The 19780-nt window shown below is 37.6% G+C and overlaps 1 protein-coding gene across 9 annotated transcripts in view; it reads right to left on the bottom strand.

The window, feature by feature from the left end:
- Positions 1-19780, bottom strand: part of RALYL (RALY RNA binding protein like) — a 722957-nt gene that overhangs the window by 74766 nt on the left and 628411 nt on the right. The gene's annotated exons all lie outside the window — the stretch shown is intronic.

Here is a 19780-nt window from a genome sequence, read left to right as displayed (position 1 = left end):
TGAAAAATCCTGATCTAAGAGCAGACCTAATCCATGAAGGTAAAGTCTGCCTCCAGGTCTGTCAAATGGAACACATGGTGTTTGGGTTCAGGTGCTGAAATATAAAGTAAGAACTTACTCCATTTGAGCGTCTGGATGGAAGACTGAGCATTGTATGGCTAGAGCAATGCTGTATCCATCTATGCAAACCAAGGGGACAATGAGACCACTGCCTAAAGTGTAAGAAGGAAATAGCCACTTTTGTCTGGCAGTCATGGATTATTAAAATAATAATGGTTTTTGCTTTAGTTTATTCTAATAGTATAGATAACAACTGTGACATTGAGTTGAGGGATGCTAAAGCCAACCTATTGGCTACCATCAAACCCTAAGGTGTAAATGTCACCTCAGGAGATCAGAACAAGAGGGCTAACTAGATGCAGCCAGAAAGCGCCTGTCTCACCAAGAGACACCAAAATGTGGACTAAACCTACATACTTAAAGCAGATCTTTTGAGAGAAAACACTGAGAGTCAACAGAGAGGTGACACAGTAACTGAGGCTGAAGATGGAGGAAGCTGGGGACCCTGCATGGGGATGCCAAGTGCCAGGACTAATTCCCAGCCCTGAATGGCTATTAAGGAAGGCTGAGTGAAGTGACTGTGGGGCAACCCACTTTTGCCACAGACCTCTGGGATCCTAGCTATAAGAGATGCCATGATCCCCACAGACATTTGAACTGGCAGGGGAATCTGCTCAGAAAATAGGCAGAGGTGGAGCTCCAGTCTGGGCAGAGCCCAAGGGATTTTGTGTGGGGGGCAGTGGCAGCAAGACATGGCCACAGGTGCCCATCTCCCAAGACTTTCCACTAAACTGGTAGACGAAGAAATTAGAAAACTCCCAAATTAACAGTCCAATACAGTATATGGGGGAATTAGAAAAACAAGAGCAAATTAACCCCAAAGTTAGCAGAAGAAAAAAATAGCCAAAAGTGGAGCAGAACTGAATGAAACCAAGATGCGAAAATCTACACAAAAGATCAATAAAACCAAAAGTTGGCTCTCTAAATAAATAAACAAGATCAGTGACACAGATAACATTACAATCAATCCCACAGAAATGCAAAAGATCCTCAGAAACTATTATGAACACCGCTATGTACACAAAATAGGAAATCTAGAGAAAATGGATAAATTCCTTGAAACACCTCCTCTCATAATTGAACCAGGAAGCAACTGAAAACCTGAACAGACCAGTAACAAGTTCTGAAATGGGATCTGTAATACAAAATCTACCAACCAATAAAAGCTCATGATCAGATGTATTCACAGCTGAATTCTACCAGACAAATGAAGAAGAGTTGTTACCAATCCAACTGAAACTATTCCAAAAAAATTAAGGAGGAGAGACTTCTCTCTAACTCACTCTATGAAGTCAGCATCATCCTAACACCAAAATCTAGCAAAGAAAAATAATACACAAAAATCGGTAGCATTTCTATATACCAATAACATTTAAAGTGAGAGCCAAATCAAGAATGCAATCCCATTCACAGTAGCCACAAACAAAAATAAAATACCCAGGAATTGATTTAACCAAGGAGGTGAAAGATCTCTACAAGGAGAACTACAAAACACTGCTCAAAGAAATCACAACATAAAATATAGAAAAACACTCCTTGTTCATGGATTGGAAGAATCAGCATCATTAAAATGGCCATACTATCCCATGCAATTTACAGATGTAATGCTATCCCTATAAAACTACCAACATCATTTTTTAAAGGACTGGAAGAAACTATTGAAAATTCATAAGGAACAACAACAACAACAAAAGAGCCTGAATAGCCAAAGCAATCCTAAGCAAAAAGAACAAAGCAAGAGGCATCACATTATCCTACTTCAAACTATACTACGAGGCTACAGTAACCAAAGAGCATGGTCCTGGTACAAAAATAGACAATAGACTAAAGGAACAGGATAGAGAACCCAGAAATAAAGCCATACACCTACAGCCATCTAATCTCTGAAAAATTCAACAAAACTAAGCAACAAGGAAAGGACTCCCTAGTCAATAGTGCCATCATAGCTGGCTGATATGCAGAAGAATAAAGCCAGACCCCAACCTTTCACCATATACAAAAACTGACTCAAGATGCATTGAATATTTAAATGTAACACTTCAAAATATGAAAATCTTAAAAGAAAACCTAGGAAATCCCCTTTTTGATATTGGCTACGTTTTCAAAAGCTATTGCAACAAAATCAAAAATTGACGAGTCGGACCTAATTAAACTCAAGAACTTCTGCACAGCAAAACTATGAAGGAAGTAAACAGCCTGCAGAATGGGGGAAAATATTCACAAACTGTGCATCTGACAAAGGTCTAATATCCAGAATCTGTAAGAAACTTAAATAAATCTTCAAGCAAAAAATCCACCCTATTAAAAAGAAGGCAAAAGACATGAACAGACACTTCTTAAAAGAAGACAAGCTGACAACAAACATATGAATAAATGGTCATCGTCACTAATCATTAGATAAATGCAAATCAAAACCACAATCTCACACCCCTCAGAATGGCTTTTGTTAAAAAATCAAAAAAACAGATGGAGAGGATGCAAAGAAAAGGGAATGGTTGCTAATTCCAATAAATATATTTGAGTATTCACTGTGTAGCAGAAACGGTGCTAGACATATTTGATGCATTCAATAGCTATTGATTGAGGGGACAATCATTTTCATGGAATAAAAGTTCTCAGTATTTTCAGATGTAACCAAATAAGCTCACGAAGGAAATATGTGACTAAATTTTTTATTTTTTTAATTTTTTTATTATACTTTAAGTTTTAGGGTACTTGTGCACAACGTGCAGGTTAGTTACATACGTATACATGTGCCATGTTGGTGTGCTGCACCCATTAACTCGTCATTTTACATTAGGTATATCTCCTAATGCTATCCCTCTCCCCTCCCCCTACCCCACAACAGGCCCTGGTGTGTGATGTTCCCCTTCCTGTATCCATGTGTTCTCATTGTTCAATTCCCACCTATGAGTGAGAACATGCGGTGTTTGGTTTTTTGTCCTTGCGATAGTTTGCTGAGAATGAAGGTTTCCAGCTTCATCCATGTCCCTACAAAGGACATGAACTCATCATTTTTGATGGCTGCATAGTATTCCATGGTGTATATGTGCCACATTTTCTTAATCCAGTCTATCATTGTTGGACATTTGGGTTGGTTTCAAGTCTTTGCTATTGTGAATAGTGCTGCAATAAACATACGTGTGCATGTGTCTTTATAGCAGCATGATTTATAATCCTTTGGGTATATACCCAGTAATGGGATGGCTGGGTCAAACGGTATTTCTAGTTCTAGATCCCTGAGGAATCACCACACTGACTTCCACAATGGTTGAACTAGTTTACAGTCCCACCAACAGTGTAAAAATGTTCTTATTTCTCCACATCCTTTCCAGCACCTGTTGTTTCCTGACTTTTTAATGATCGCCATTCTAACGGGTGTGAGATGGTATCTCATTGTGGTTTTGATTTGCATTTCTCTGATGGCCAGTGATGATGAGCATTTTTTCATGTATCTGTTGGCTGCATAAATGTCTTCTTTTGAGAAGTGTCTGTTCATATCCTTTGCCCACTTTTTGATGGGGTTGTTTGTTTTTTCTTGTAAATTTGTTGGAGTTCATTGTAGATTCTGGATATTAGCCCTTTGTCAGATGAGTAGGTTGCACAAATTTTCTCCCATTCTGTAGGTTGCCTGTTCACTCTGATGGTAGTTTCTTTTGTTCTGCAGAAGCTGTTTAGTTTAATTAGATCCCATTTGTCAATTTTGGCTTTTGTTGCCATTGCTTTTGGTGTTTTAGACATGAAGTCCTTGCCCATGCCTATGTCCTGAATGGTATTGCCTAGGTTTTCTCCTAGGGTTTTTATGGCTTGAGGTCTAACATTTAAGTCTTTAATCCACCTTGAATTAATTTTTGTGTAAGGTGTAAGGAAGGGATCCAGTTTCAGCTTTCTACATATGGCTAGCCAGTTTTCCCAGTACCATTTATTAAATAGGGAATCCTTTACCCATTTCTTATTTTTGTCAGGTTTGTCAAAGATCAGATGGTTGTAGATACGCCACATTATTTCTGAGGGCTCTGTTCTGTTCCATTGGTCTATGTCACTGTTTTGGTATCAGTACCATGCTGTTTTGGTTACTGTAGCCTTGTAGTATAGTTTGAAGTCAGGTAGCGTGATGCCTCCAGCTTTGTTCTTTTGGCTTAGGATTGACTTGGCGATGTGGGCTCTTTTTTGGTTCCATATGAACTTTAAAGTAGTTTTTTCCAATTCTGTGAAGAAAGTCATTGGTAGCTTGATGGGGATGTCATTGAATCTATAAATTACCTTGGGCAGTATGGCCATTTTCACGATATTGATTCTTCCTACCCATGAGCATGGGATGTTCTTCCATTTGTTTGTATCCTCTTTTATTTCATTGAGCAGTGGTTTGTAGTTCTCCTTGAAGAGGTCCTTCACGTCCCTTGTAAGTTGGATTCCTAGGTATTTTATTCTTTTTGAAGCCTTTGTGAATAGGAGTTCACTCATGATTTGGCCCTCTGTTTGTCTGTTATTGGTGTATAAGAGTGCTTGTGATTTTTGCACACTGATTTTGTATCCTGAGACTTTGCTGAAGTTGCTTATCAGCTTAAGGAGATTTTGGGCTAAGACGATGGGGTTTTCTAGATATACAATCATGTCATCTGCAAACAGGGACAATTTGACTTCCTCTTTTCCTAATTGAATACCGTTTATTTCCTTCTCCTGCCTGATTGCCCTGGCCAGAACTTCCAACAGTATGTTGAATAGGAGTGGTGAGAGAGGGCATCCCTGTCTTGTGCCAGTTTTCAAAGGGAATGCTTCCAGTTTTTGCCCATTCAGTATGATATTGGCTGTGGGTTTGTCATAGATAGCTCTTATTATTTTGAGATACGTCCTATCAATACCTAATTTATTGAGAATTTTTAGCATGAAGGGTTGTTGAATTTTGTCAAAGGCCTTTCTGCGTCTATTGAGATAATCATGTGGTTTTTGTCATTGGTTCTGTTTATATGCTGGATTACGTTTATTGATTTGCGTATGTTGAACCAGCCTTGCATCCCAGAGGTGAAGCCCACTTGATCATGGTGGATAAGCATTTTGATGTGCGCTGGATTCGGTTTGCCAGTATTTTATTGAGGATTTTTGCATCGATGTTCGTCAGGGATATTGGTCTAAAATTCTCTTTTTTTGTTGTGTCTCTGCCAGGCTTTGGTATCAGTTTGATGCTGGCCTCATAAAATGAGTTAGGGAGGATTCCTTCTTTTTCTATTGATTGGAATAATTTCAGAAGGAATGGTACTAGCTCCTCCTTGTACCTCTGGTAGAATTCGGCTGTGAATCTGTCTGGTCCTGGACTTTTTTTGGTTGTTAAGCTATTAATTATTGCCTCAATTTCAGAGCCTGTTATTGGTCTATTCAGAGATTCAACTTCTTCTTGGTTTAGTCTTGGGAGGGTGTATGTGTCAAGGAATTTATCCATTTCTTCTAGATTTTCTAGTTTATTTGCATAGAGGTGTTTATAGTATTCTCTGATGGTAGTTTGTATTTCTGTGGGATAAGTGATGATATCCCCTTTATCATTTTGTATTTCTGTGGGATCAGTGGTGATATCCCCTTTATCATTTTTTATTGCATCTATTTGATTCTTCTCTCTTTTCTTCTTTATTAGTCTTGCTAGCGGTCTATCAATTTTGTTGATCTTTTCAAAAAACCAGCTCCTGGATTTATTGATTTTTTGAAGGGTTTTTTGTGTCTCTATTTCCTTCAGTTCTGCTCTGATCTTAGTTATTTCTTGCCTTCTGCTAGCTTTTGAATGTGTTTGCTCTTGCTTCTCTAGTTCTTTTAATTGTGATGTTAGGGTGTCAATTTTAGATCTTTCCTGCTTTCTCTTGTGGGCATTTAGGGCCATAAATTTCCCTCTACACACTGCTTTGAATGTGTCCCAGAGATTCTGGTATGTTGTGTCTTTGTTCTCATTGGTTTCAAAGAATGTCTTTATTTCTGCCTTCATTTCATTATGTACCCAGTAGTCATTCAGGAGCAGGTTGTTCAGTTTCCATGTAGTTGACTGGTTTTGAGTGAGTTTCTTAATCCTGAGTTCTAGTTTGATTGCACTGTCATCTGAGAGACAGTTTGTTATAATTTCTATTCTTTTACATTTGTTGAGGAGTGCTTTACTTCCGACTGTGTGGTCAATTTTGGAATAAGGGTGGTGTGGTGATCAGAAGAATGTATATTCTGTTGATTTGCGGTGAGCAGTTCTGTAGATGTCTATTAGGTCCGTTTGGTGCAGAGCTGAGTTCACTTCCTAGATATCCTTGATAACTTTCTGTCTCGTTGATCTGTCTAATGTTGACAGTGGGGTGTTAAAGTCTCCCATTATTATTGTGTGGGAGTCTAAGTCTCTTTGTAGGTCTCTAAGGACTTGCTTTATGAATCTTGGTGCTCCTGTATTAGGTGCATATACATTTAGTATAGTTAGCTCTTCTTGTTGAATTGATCCCTTTACCATTACGTAATGGCCTTCTTTGTCTCTTTTGATCTTTGTTGGTTTAAAGTCTGTTTTATCAAAGACCTGGATTGCAACCCCTGCCTTTTTTTTTGTTTTCCATTTGCTTGGTAGATCTTCCTCAATCCCTTTATTTTGAGCCTATGTATGTTTCTGCATGTGAGATGGGTTTCCTGAATACAGCACACTGATGGGTCTTGACTCTTTATCCAATATGCCAGTCTGTGTCTTTTAATTGGAGCATATAGCTCATTTACATTTAAGGTTAATATTGTTATGTGTGAATTTGATCCTGTCATTATGATGTTAGCTGGTTATTTTGCTCGTTAGTTGATGCAGTTCCTTTCTAGCCTCGATGGTCTTTACAATTTGGCATGTTTTTGCAGTGGCTGGTACTGGTTGTTCCTTTCCATGTTTAGTACTTCCTTCAGGAGCTCTTTTAGGGCAGGCCTGGTGGTGACAAAATCTCCCAGCATTTGCTTGTCTGTAAAGTATTTTATTTCTCCTTCACTTATGAAGCTTAGTTTGGCTGGATATGAAATTCTGGGTTCAAAATTCTTTTCTTTGAGAATGTTGAATATTGGCCCCCACTCTCTTCTGGCTTGTAGAGTTTCTGCCGAGAGATCAGCTGTTAGTCAGACGGGCTTCCCTTTGTGGGTAACCCGACCTTTTTCTCTGGCTGCCCTCAAAATATTTTCCTTCATTTCAACTTTGGTGACTGACAATTATGTTTCTTGGAGTTGCTCTTCTTGAGGAGTATCTTTGTGGCGTTCTCTGTATTTCCTGAATCTGAATGTTGGCCTGCCTTGCTAGATTGGGGAAGTTCTCCTGGATAATATCCTGCAGAGTGTTTTCCAATTTGGTTCCATTCTCCCCGTCACTTTCAGGTACACCAATGAGGCATAGATTTGGTCTTTTCACATTGTCCCATATTACTTGGAGGCTTTGTTCGTTTCTTTTTTTCTTTTTTCTCTGAACTTCTCTTCTCGCTTCATTTCATTCATTTGATCTTCCATCACTGATACCCTTTCTTCCGGTTGATCGAATCGGCTACTGAGGCTTGTACATTCGTCACGTAATTCTCGTGCCTTGGTTTTCAGCTCCATCAGGTCCTTTAAGGACTTCTCTGCATTGGTTATTCTAGTTAGCCATTTTTCTCATTTTTTTTCAAGGTTTTTAACTTCTTTGCCATGGGTTCAAACTTCCTCCTTTAGCTCAGAGTAGTTTGATCGTCTGAAGCCTTATTCTTTCAACTCGTCAAAGTCATTCTCTGTCCAGCTTTGTTCCGTTGCTGTGAGGAGCTGCATTCCTTTGGAGGAGGAGAGGTGCTCTGATTTTTAGAGTTTCCAGTTTTTCTGCTCTGTTTTTTCCCCATCTTTGTGGTTTTATCTATCTTTGGTCTTTGATGATGGTGACGTACAGATGGGGTTTTGGTGTGGATGTCCTTTCTGTTTGTTTGTTTTCCTTCTAACAGTCAGGACCCTCAGCTGCAGGTCTGTTGGAGTTTGCTGGAGGTCCACTCCAGACCCTGTTTGCCTGGGTATCAGCAGTGGTGGCTGCAGAACAGCAGATATTGGTGAGCAGCAAGCATTGCTGCCTGATCGTTCCTCTGGAAGTTTTGTCTCAGAGGAGTACCCGGCCGTGTGAGGTGTCAGTCTGCCCCTACTGGGCAGTGCCTCCCAGTTAGGCTACTCAGGGGTCAGGGATCCACTTGAGGAGGCAGTCTTTCCGTTCTCAGATGTCCAGCTGCATGCTGGGAGAACCACTGCTCTCTTCAAAGCTGTCAGACAGGGACATTTAAGTCTGCAGATGATTCTGCTGCCTCTTGTTTGTCTGTGCCCTGCCCCCAGATGTGGAGTCTACAGAGGCAGGCAGGCCTCCTTGAGCTGTGGTGGGCTCCACCCAGTTCGAGCTTCCTGGCTGCTTTGTTTACCTACTGAAGCCTGGGCAATGGCGGGCTCCCCTCGCCCAGCTTCGCTGCCCCCTTGCAGTTTGATCTCAGACTGCTGTGCTAGCAATGAGCGAGGCTCCGTGGGCTTAGGACCCTCCGAGCCAGGTGCAGGATATAATCTCCTGGTGTGCCGTTTGCTAAGACCATTGGCAAAGTGCAGTATTAGGGTGGGAGTGACCCGATTTTCCAAGTGCCATCTGTCACCCCTTTCTTTGACTAGGAAAGGGAATTCCCTGACCCTTGCACTTCCCGGGGGAGGTGATGCCTCACCCTGCTTCGGCTCACACTCAGTGCACTGCACCCACTGTCCTGCACCCACTTTCCGACACTCCCCAGTGAGAAGAACCCGGTACCTCAGGTGGAAATGCAGAAATCACCCGTCTTCTGTGTTGCTCATGCTGGGAGCTGTAGACTAGAGCTGTTCCTATTTGGCCATCTTGGCTCCACCCCCCACCCCCAAATTGTTTTTATAATCTTTTTCGGAGACTCTTTTTTATGCTGTAATCTCAGACAGCAGAGTTTAATTGCAAGAAGAAAATATGACACACTCATCAATTATAAAGGCGTTATTAATATAGAAGACAGTAATGATTTCCACTTACGTGTCTCATACCTTCAGTAAATACTTCGATAATTTAAAAGCCTTCTGGAAATTTAAAAGCACACAAGAAAAGAAAATTCATTTTTATTTTTTTCAGTTGCTGCTTAAATTATCTTGTCCAGCCTGCTTATTTTTTGTTTAATCTTGACTGCTAAGATGTATTTACAAGAACCAGTTATAGCTAAGTATTCTGAATTGTTTGATTCTCAAGTTCCACTGCCTGCCATCATAAACTCAATTTTATCTGTCAAAGTTAAAAATAAAATGAAATGCACAAACAGACCTGTCTTGGTAATCATGTCAAGACTGCTTTTGTCTTAATGGTTTGGGCTTTTAGCAGAAATGTCATGGCAGTAGTTGGCTCAGGTCATAAGCTATAAAATCAAGCTGGATTTCCAAGAAAGAGAAAGAGATTCAAAGAGATTCAAAGATCACACCAGGGCAAGTCGGATTCATGCTAGCTATTGTTTCCCCAGTGTTCCTGCCACCCTCCTCAGTCCTTTTTTGTGGGGGAGGGGATCCTTTTCTCTCTTTCCTGTTTCTATCTCTTTCATAAAAATCCCCTTTTTCTTTCTGAGTGAACCTCTATTTGAAATCACCCACCAAAAGATAGCATTGTGAGGAGTCATATTCAGTTTTTTAAAAAATTTTATGTATCCTAGAACTGTATTGCTAAGAAGAGTTGGTTTTTCAGTTCAGAAAAATCCCTGCCCCACATCCCTTTTCTCCCTCATAAACTGAGAGTGGTACTGTGATCCTTATGGGATGATCTATTTTGGCTTTTAAGAGAAGAACTTTTGCCACTCTCACTTTAATAGTTTAGTATGACAATTTTGTTCTTAGGTAACTGAAAACAAAAATGATAATAAATTAGAAGTTTAGGGACTGTCTAGGATGAAACTCAACCAAGGAAATGCTGAGGTTTCTATTACTTGGAAGCATAACCATTGGCTTATGGCAGGTATTTGACCTTCTAGAAAAATGAAACGATGGTTTTGAATGTTTAGTGCAAACAAATATTTCATATTGTTTATTTAAAAATCCAGTACACCTTTACTAATTTTATCCTACTTCTCAGTGTTTCCTTAATCATTCACATTCACATTCTCTCAAGATGTAATGGGGAATCAGAATTGCTAAAGTAATTGCTTAGAGCCATACATCCACACTGTTTCTTTTATTACTGAAGATTAAATGAGGACCAAGTAACTTTCCTGAAATTTCATTTAAACTTTTTCATTTATAGAAGAATCACAGCTCATTGGGTTTTACAATATATGTAATCAATTTTATCTAATCCCTTTGAATTCATAAAGCCAGTTTCATATGAGTAGGCTAATACCCAAAGTATTTCTTTTTATTTTCCCTCACCGAATTTCATTAAAATATAATCTTAAGAATATTAATAAATTCCCTAGCACAAGTAGGAAACATTTTAATGTGTTCTTAGCAAACATCTTGCCAAAAATAACTACTACTAGAGCCTTCTCAATTGCTATAACTGGCTTCCTATATTAAATTGAATAATCAATTATTGAGTTCTTATTTGTAAGTCAGGTGCAATACTAGGAGTTGTGAATAACATTCTCAGTAAAACATGACTTCTAACCTCAAGGAATTTCAATCTAAGTATAAGAGATTAGACAAATACACAGATGACCGTAAGTTGAGGCAGAATTTGATAACTGTCAATCTGAAATAAGAACTTCTATGAGAGCTTATAATCAGGGGAAATAGGATGTGGTGAGTGAGACACAAGGATCAAACATGGCTTCATGAAAGAGCTGGCATTTGAACTGGACCTTGCAAAGAGTAGGGACTTGAAAAGTGAATATTCAAAGGGTAGGTCTTTCTAGATGATCAAGAAATCTGGTGGTAGAAAAATGTGGAAGAAGTATGAACAATATGTTTTATGGAGATTATTCTCTCTCTTTGGCGCGGCTATTCTTCAGAATACCCATGGTTAGTTCTAGAAGTTTGAATGCAGAAGATATAATGTAAAAATAATGCAGGATATAATTCAACTAACTGGCTGAATTTCCAGAGCATACTTCCCCGTGGATAAGGTGACATCAGAAGTATCCTTAGATGTATCTACAGGATCCTGCTTCTAATTCATCATAAAATGTTGGTGTAGGTTTCTAGCTGTCAGAGTATCTAAAGTTAAACAAATTTATAAACTTTGCCAATATAATATTGTGAACAAAAATCTGTTCATTTCACTTTAGGGAATATATATAAATTTGTACATTTACTTTGGTGTATGTCACCAATACATATGCACACATATATATGAAATTTGAAAACAGTGAAATAAGCTACTTAGTCTAAGTTTCATTGATGAAATATTCAATTTATTTTCAAGGACCTTTGTAATGGGGGAGAAAGTGAGGAGAAACCTAACGGGACCTAAATAATTATGATATCTTCATAGAGTTCCTTGCTACTGGTGAATCAGAACCTGTCACCTGAGGAAGAGAAAATGGCTAAGAACGTCTAAAGATTAAAATAATCCACCTAACTTAAGAAAGTTCTCATTCTTTGCTTGCTGTGAGTCAAGTTTACTGTCTCACACATTTAAAGGATGATTACTTTAATTGATAGACCAGTGACAGAATGTAGGAAGAGTAAATTTTGGAAATGAGAAAAGGAGGAAGAAAAAAACCTATTATTTTTCTTTCTTTTGGCTAGTAACACAGGGTTTCTGATTTTGGAATTATCACTTTGAATGGGGTATGTTGTTACTTTTCTCTCTACTGTGTCTTTTAGGAAGCATACTTAAATAAAAATAACAGCAACAGCATAAAACCCTTCAATTAGTCCCCATGGCTTACAAGGTAACATACAGATCTCTTCAACATTCAGGACTCTCCAAAATGTAGCTCCTTTCTCTGACATTCTTTCACTATTCATTCAATTACTCTTTTAATCCATCAGCATTTCTCAGCACCTACGCTCTGTCTGGCTCTACTCTGGTGCAAAAAAAAAAAAAAAAAAAAAAAAAAATCTCCTTGCTCTCAGGCAGAGACATTCTTGTATCTTGACACAATCTTTTGCATTAGCTCAACTGATGGCTCAACAAAAGGTTCCCTGTTACACTCTCCATCCATCAACATATGTGGTATATTATTTCTGCTGGAAGTATGTCCATTCCTTTTTCTTTTTTTTCAGATGGAGTTTTGCTCTTGTTGCCCAGGCTGGAGTGCAATGGCATGATCTTGGCTCATCGCAACCTCCGCCTCCCAGGTTCAAGCAATTCTCCTGCCTCAGCCTCCCGAGTAGCTGGGATTACAGGCATGCACCACCACGCCCAGCTAATTTTGTATTTTTTTTTTTAGTAGAGACAGGGTTTCTCCATGGTGAGGCTGGTCTCGAACTCTTGACCTCAGGTGATCCGCTCACCTCGGCCTGCCAAAGTGCTGGGATTACAGGCGTGAGCCACCATGCCTGGCCAATATGTTCATTCTTAAAGGCCTAAATCAAGCTCCACATCTTCCTCCATTATAAAGTTTGTTGAATTAGACTAAATTCCACTTTCTGTGCTATTCTTTGATTATAGCTTTTTTGAATTTACATCCAACTCATGCTTGTCAGCTCTCTGCTTCTCTTGTCACTTAGCTAATCTGTATAGATTTATTTTTGTTAGCCTTTCCCCTCACAAGCCAGTCTTTCCCTTCCATTAATCATCACCGTCTCTCTTCTTTGAACTTAATCTAATTTAACTGAATTTCTTGACACTGAAGTTTTCAGGGTAAAATATTCCAGGACGACTCATGTCAAAATCCTGTAGAGTATGATCCATCTCTTTGTTTTAACTGTTCAATGTAGTCATTAATGTTCAGGTCTCATTCTTACAGCTTCTTAAGCACACTTCTATCTAAACGTATTATATTGTATTTGACTGTTTATGAGTCTATCTCACTAGATCATAAGCTCTGAAAAGGCAAGGTGTTTTAGTCACCCAAAGATATTTTTTTAAATTGAATGTTACACATTTGTGGAACTTTCTGCTATAGTATTTACTTTCTGTAGAAAAGTAAAGTGTTTTCATTAGAATTTTCAAATACCTGAATATTGATATTAGAATGTTTAGAGCATTACAATTGCTATATTGGGTTAGATCTTTCTTCCTTCTATCAATTTATTGCTGGTCAGCTCTAAATCTACCCTTTTTTTGCGCTTGCTTTGTAATAATGGAGCTGGACTTCCTCCTTTGCCTGCTGACACAGTGTTAAAGTTTGGCAGTACAGGGTGCTGGAGGAAAACGGCAAGGCATGGAAGAAGAAGAAGGAGCTTCTTTTTCCAGGTGCTTTTCTTCTTATTCTCTGGCACAGCTACCAGCAGCTTGTCAGAGGCCCAGTGATAACCATGGGCATCTCAGCAGAGGTTTCCTACTCATCACCTCCAGTCCACTAACATCCTCATAGACTTCTCTGACCTCCAGTCAGCTGCAAACACATCTTCTCCAGTGAGATTTGCATCTCAACCCTGGGGAGAGAGGCTCTCTTCAACTTCATTTTTCCCTTGAGTACTCTCCTTCAGCCACAGAGGTAGTAGCTGTTCCAAGCACTTTCTATTCCAATATTCTTTTGCAGATCCTGACTGACACAACCCAGTTTAGGCTGGGTTGTATTTTACATGTTTTGTGTTTTTGTATTCCATGTTTGTTGAGAATAACCACATGTGACACGTAGTCGAAGAGTACACTTGTTCATTTACAAGTAAATGTTTTTCATAGTTCATGCAGTTGATATTTTTATGATTTAACATATTGAATTAAAATGATTTTTTCAAAGTTTTCCTTCAAGGGCAAATGTATCAACTACACAAGCTCTTTAGGGTGGAGACTAGCTTTTAAAAATGTTGGAGAATGATGTCAAAACAGACGATAATAATTATAATCATGTTAACAGTTAACATTTACTGAAGGCTTAACATTTATCAGCCACTATTCTAAATGCTTTACATATATCAAATAATTTCATTGTCTTCAAAATTCTATGAGTTAGTATTAATATTATCTTGACTTTATATATGAGAGAACCAAGGCATCAATATAATCAAAGTTCATAGCATAGACTGCCTTGTCTATGGCTTCCCAAATATTGCTATAAGAAATACTTGAGTGTTTTTGTCAATTGCAATCTCAATATTAAGCCACAAAGATAATGAAATCTTTCTTTTTTTTTTTTTTTTTTTTTTTTTTTTTTTGAGATGAAGTCGTGCTCTGTGACCCAGGCTGGAGTGAGTGTAATGGCGCAATCTCAGTTCACTGCAACCTCCGCCTCCTGGGTTCAAGCGATTCTCCTGCCTCAGCCTCCTGAGTAGCTGGGACTACAGGTGTGTGCCACTACGCCTGGCTAATTTTTGTATTTTTAGTAGAGACAGGGTTTCATCATGTTGGCCAGGCTTGGTTTCAAACTCCTGACCTCAAATGATCTACCCGCCTTGGCCTCCCAAAGTGCTGGGATTACAGGCATGAGCCACCGCACCCGGCCAGATAATGAAATCTTAATTGGCATTAAATGATTTTTAGTGTCTATAAAAAAAGGGTAATAATTCCATTGGACTTTCATTTTGAGCCATCACTGGAAATATTTAGTTTAGTATGTGTCAGTGCACTTTTAGAATAATTTTGACCAACTAGGATCCATATAGATGAAGGAAATTAGGATGGCAAAAAGTCTCAAGACAGTGACCCTATATAAAAAATAATTGAATTAAATAAGGATGTTTGGGCTAGAGAAGACAGCCTTTGGGAAGAAAGGTGCCTAACTTTAAATATTTGAAAGCCTGTCGAGTGGAAGAAATTGAATTTCTTCATTGTGTCCCCAGAAGGCAGAATAAGTATTAAAGGGTAGTAATTATAAGGAAGAATGTTACTGCTAAATTTAACAAAGAAATAAGATAATGAATACCAAATACCTCGAGCTTCTAGTATGTTTTAAAAAAGAATAGAATTGTAAAATGGAAAATACCATGACACAACATTGTATGTTGTAATATAACACACAGATACATACGCCACAAGAGCCTGAAAACTATTTGTTGGGGATTCTTTTTAGAGAAGAGGATTAATGCATTATAGCATTATATAGTTCTGCGATATTTTTCAAGTTAAAGTTTCATAATTTCATTAAAATTAAGTTCCATTGTTAAAATGTAACATTTAGATATCCACCTACAGATTTTCAAAAGCTGGTACCCTAAATATGGCTCACTTTCCCTTAGTACTAGTTCAGTTTCTTTGACTCTCCCCAACCAAACTGATGCGAAGTCAAAAAAGAAAAATTGCACTTCATATTCTCTAGAAAGAAGTAAATAAAAAGAATGCTTTTTCCAAAACCTGTGAGACACAGTGAATACTTGACTCAGAAAAATCTACAGCTTTAGATGCCTTCATCCTTAAAGAAAAAAGATGAAAAAGAAAAGAACTCAGACCTAATCTCATTAGAAAAAGAGCAACCTATAAGCCAAAGTAAACCAGAAAGAGGTCATTAATATCAGTTTCAGGTCTGGAAATCTATCAACATAATCTGGAACAAAAACAAATTAAAAGAGATTACAGATTTTATCTGTAAATACTAAAGAGACATTTGATAAAATTTAAGAGGCATTTCTTACAATATATTTGAAGTAAAATAGTAATAAGAAAACTACTTAAACACAATAGACTGTAGCAAAAACAAGTGGGGAATATTAATTCAGCCTAAAACAGTAAAAGTATTCAAATTAAAATGAGAGCACAGCTTTTTATCACCATTATTATTTATTTTATTTTATTTTATTATTATTCTACTTTAACTTTTAGGGTACAAGTGCACAATGTGCAGGTTAGTTACATATGTATACATGTGCCATGATGGTGTGCTGCACCCATTAACTCGTCATTTAGCATTAGGTATATCTCCTAATGCTATCCCTTCCCCCTCCCCACACCTCACAACAGTCCCCAGAGTGTGATGTCCCCTTTCCTGTGTCCATGTGTTCTCACTGTTCAATTCCCACCTATGAGTGAGAACATGCGGTGTTTGGTTTTTTGTTCTTGCAATAGTTTACTGAGAATGATGATTTCCAATTTCATCTATGTCCCTACAAAGGACATGAACTCATCATTTTTTATGGTTGCATAGTATTCCATGGTGTATATGTGCCACATTTTCTTAATCCAGTCTATCGTTGTTGGACATTTGGGTTGGTTCCAAGTCTTTGCTATTGTGAATAGCGCCGCAATAAACATACGTGTGCATGTGTCTTTATAGCAGCATGATTTATAGTTCTTTGGGTATATACCCAGTAATGGGATGGCTGGGTCAAGTGGTATTTCTAGTTCTAGATCCCTGAGGAATCGCCACACTGACTTCCACAATGGTTGAACTAGTTTACAGTCCCAGCAACAGTGTAAAAGTGTTCCTATTTCTCCACATCCTCTCCAGCACCTGTTGTTTCCTGACTTTTTAATGATTGCCATTCTAACTGGTGTGAGATGGTATCTCATTGTGGTTTTGATTTGCAAAGAATCAATATCGTGAAAATGGCCATACTGCCCAAGGTAATTTATAGATTCAATGCCATCCCCATCAAGCTACCAATGACTTTCTTCACAGAATTGGAAAAAACTACTTTAAAGTTCATATGGAACCAAAAAAGAGCCTGCATCACCAAGTCAATCCTAAGCCAAAAGAACAAAGCTGGAGGCATCACGCTACCCGACTTCAATCCATACTACAAGGCTACAGTAACCAAAACATCATGGTACTGGTACCAAAACAGAGATATAGATCAATAGAACAGAACAGAGCCCTCAGAAATAACGCCACATATCTACAACTATCTGATCTTTGACAAACCTGAGAAAAACAAGCAGTGGGGAAATGATTCCCTATTTAATAAATGGTGCTGGGAAAACTGGCTAGCCATATGTAGAAAGCTGAAACTGGATCCCTTCCTTACACCTTATACAAAAATTAATTCGAGATGGATTAGAGACTTAAACGTTAGACCTAAAACCATAAAAACCCTGGAAGAAAACCTAGGCATTACCATTCAGGACATAGGCATGGGCAAGGACTTCATGTCTAAAACACCAAAAGCAATGGCAACAGAAGCCAAAATTGACAAATGGGATCTCATTAAACTAAAGACCTTCTGCACAGTAAAAGAAACTACCATCAGAGTGAACAGGCAACCTACAAAATGGGAGAAAATTTTCGCAACCTACTCATCTGACAAAGGGCTAATATCCACAATCTACAATGAACTCCAACAAATTTACAAGAAAAAAACAAACAACCCCATTGAAAAGTGGGCGAAGGACATGAACAGACACTTCTCAAAAGAAGACATTTATGCAGCCAAAAAACACATGAAAAAATGTTCACCATCACTGGCTATCACCATTATTATTTTAAAATATTGAAGATTTTAGCAAATCTTTTTATACTAAACATTGTCACTCCGCTAGGCACATGCACTTGATTTTCTGCACTGCCCATTTTCCCAAAATATCTAGCTATTTATACATGTCCTCTATTGTCTTTTTGTTACAAGCTCACACTGCACTGGACACATACTATCCAAAATCAGTATTTCATACAAATATTATAGAAGCAAAAAAGAACTGATTTGCACTCTTTGTCAATTATGATCTTTTTGTGTGAACATGACTTATTGTTATGGTTTCTATTTTTTTCCCCACTGATTAATGTCAATTTTTATCCCTAAATCATGAATTTGTAGAAGAGATAGTCTCCCTCCTCTTACTATTATTCAAAATTTTTTAAAAATCTCATCACTATTTTACCAGCTGTATTTTTTAAATGTCAAATTTTCCCCCTCCCTGATTATTTTTCTACATAGTCATTTTCAGTGAATCACTTTATCCCTTCCATAAAGTTCCCAGTTAAAGAACATGACTAAATATTTGTTAAACATATGTTTGTAAAACAGGTTGATCCTTAACATGCTGCTGTTCAGGATAGACAAAACCAGGTGAGTGACTACCCTTCTAGAATTTTATCTGGGATTGGTACATGATACACCATAAATTTTCTGTTGATGTCTTTCTGGCATCTTCACACATAAAAAATGACGTAGCTGAACACAGAGTTCTTGTGTTAACAATCCTTTCCTGCAAAAATTCTCCACGATTATCTTCACAGCAGCACATCACAGAGAAAAATGAGTTCGATTTTATCTTTTGTCTTAAAGTTAGTCTCTTTTTAAATTTATGGATTCCTATAGATTTCTTTACATTTCAAATTCTAAATGCTTCATTTAGAAAAATAAATGAATTATATATTTTACTTTTTATTATTGACTCATGTTCTATAAAATTGTCATCTTTGGCAATGGCTATTATTTACAGATTAAACTCAATGGTGTTTCATCGCATTTTTTCTTTTGTTCTCATTTTTGCCACTTTTCCTCTATTTTTCTCATGGAATATTTGTTAATTTTCCTTAATATCATTTATTGACCTTCTTTTCCTCTGTAATATCAAATCTTTAATTTACTGCTTCAAATGGGGCATTGTGTTGAATCTGGTGTCTTAGTTAACTGATATTTTCCAAATTAATCTCTTCTTATTATAATCTATAAATGTTTCTTAGAGGTACTTTCCTTCTGAATATTATTAAGAAAACATTTTATCTAATATTCTTTAGTTTCTAGAAAAAAACCTTATACTCAAAAGTGAGTCCTCTTTGAAGAGCCCTCAAAATATTGCTCTGTTTACTTGTTCTGAAGAATTTGTTTGCCAACTTCCATTTTTTTTTCCTCATTAATTCTTTTTTGTTTGGTTAGGTCAATATTCAATGTTTATATTGATATAACCACATAAATATTATTTACAGCTGAGGAACATACTGTGCAATGATTATATTTCCTTCTTGTACAATCATTGTTTACTTGGCACTTATAATGGTCTACTTTTTTCATTCTTCCTGGAGCATTCCATTGTCCTGCTGCAACCCAGACTGGTTCTCTTTGGGTCTGCTACAAAGCTGTCATCTTGGTACTTCTCTTCACCAGCCACCTTGGGGACTTCCTTCCCTTTTGTGTTAGACAACCCCACCATTTTTTTTGTTAGTTCGATAATTTTGGTGAAACAACCTTTAGATTTCTTAGAAATAGCTTGTGAATAATTATATTTCTGAAAATACAGTTGATTCTCATTATTCATGGATTCTATATTTGCAACTTTGCAAAATTTGTTTGTGACCTCCTAATTAATACTCGCAGGGTTTTTATGATCATTCAGAAACATGCATAGAGGGTAAACATTTTGAGTTACATGTTCCTAGATGAGGTCCAATGAGGTGACACTGCCTCTTTGTTTCAGTTCATACTGTAAATAAGCATCTATGTTATGATTTATTTAGTGCCTCATTTTTCACGTTTTTGTGCTTTTTCTTGGTGATTTTGCAGCTTAAAATGCACCCCCCCCCCCCCAGTATAGTGCTGAAAAGCTGTGATGTGTCTTATAGAGAAAATATGTGAGCTTCTTTAGATGAGCTTCCTTCAGGCATGAGTTGTGCTGCTGGCTGTGAGTTTGATGTTAATGAATCAACATCACATATTGATATAACATACATTAAAGACATGGAGTCTTTAAACAGAAACACACAAACAGCAAGTTTAT

This window comes from Pongo pygmaeus, chromosome 7 (genome assembly GCF_028885625.2).
Source record: "Pongo pygmaeus isolate AG05252 chromosome 7, NHGRI_mPonPyg2-v2.0_pri, whole genome shotgun sequence".
Lineage (NCBI taxonomy): Eukaryota > Metazoa > Chordata > Mammalia > Primates > Hominidae > Pongo > Pongo pygmaeus.
The sequence above is the reverse complement of the archived record's forward strand: the minus strand, read 5'-3'. Positions and strand labels throughout refer to the sequence as shown.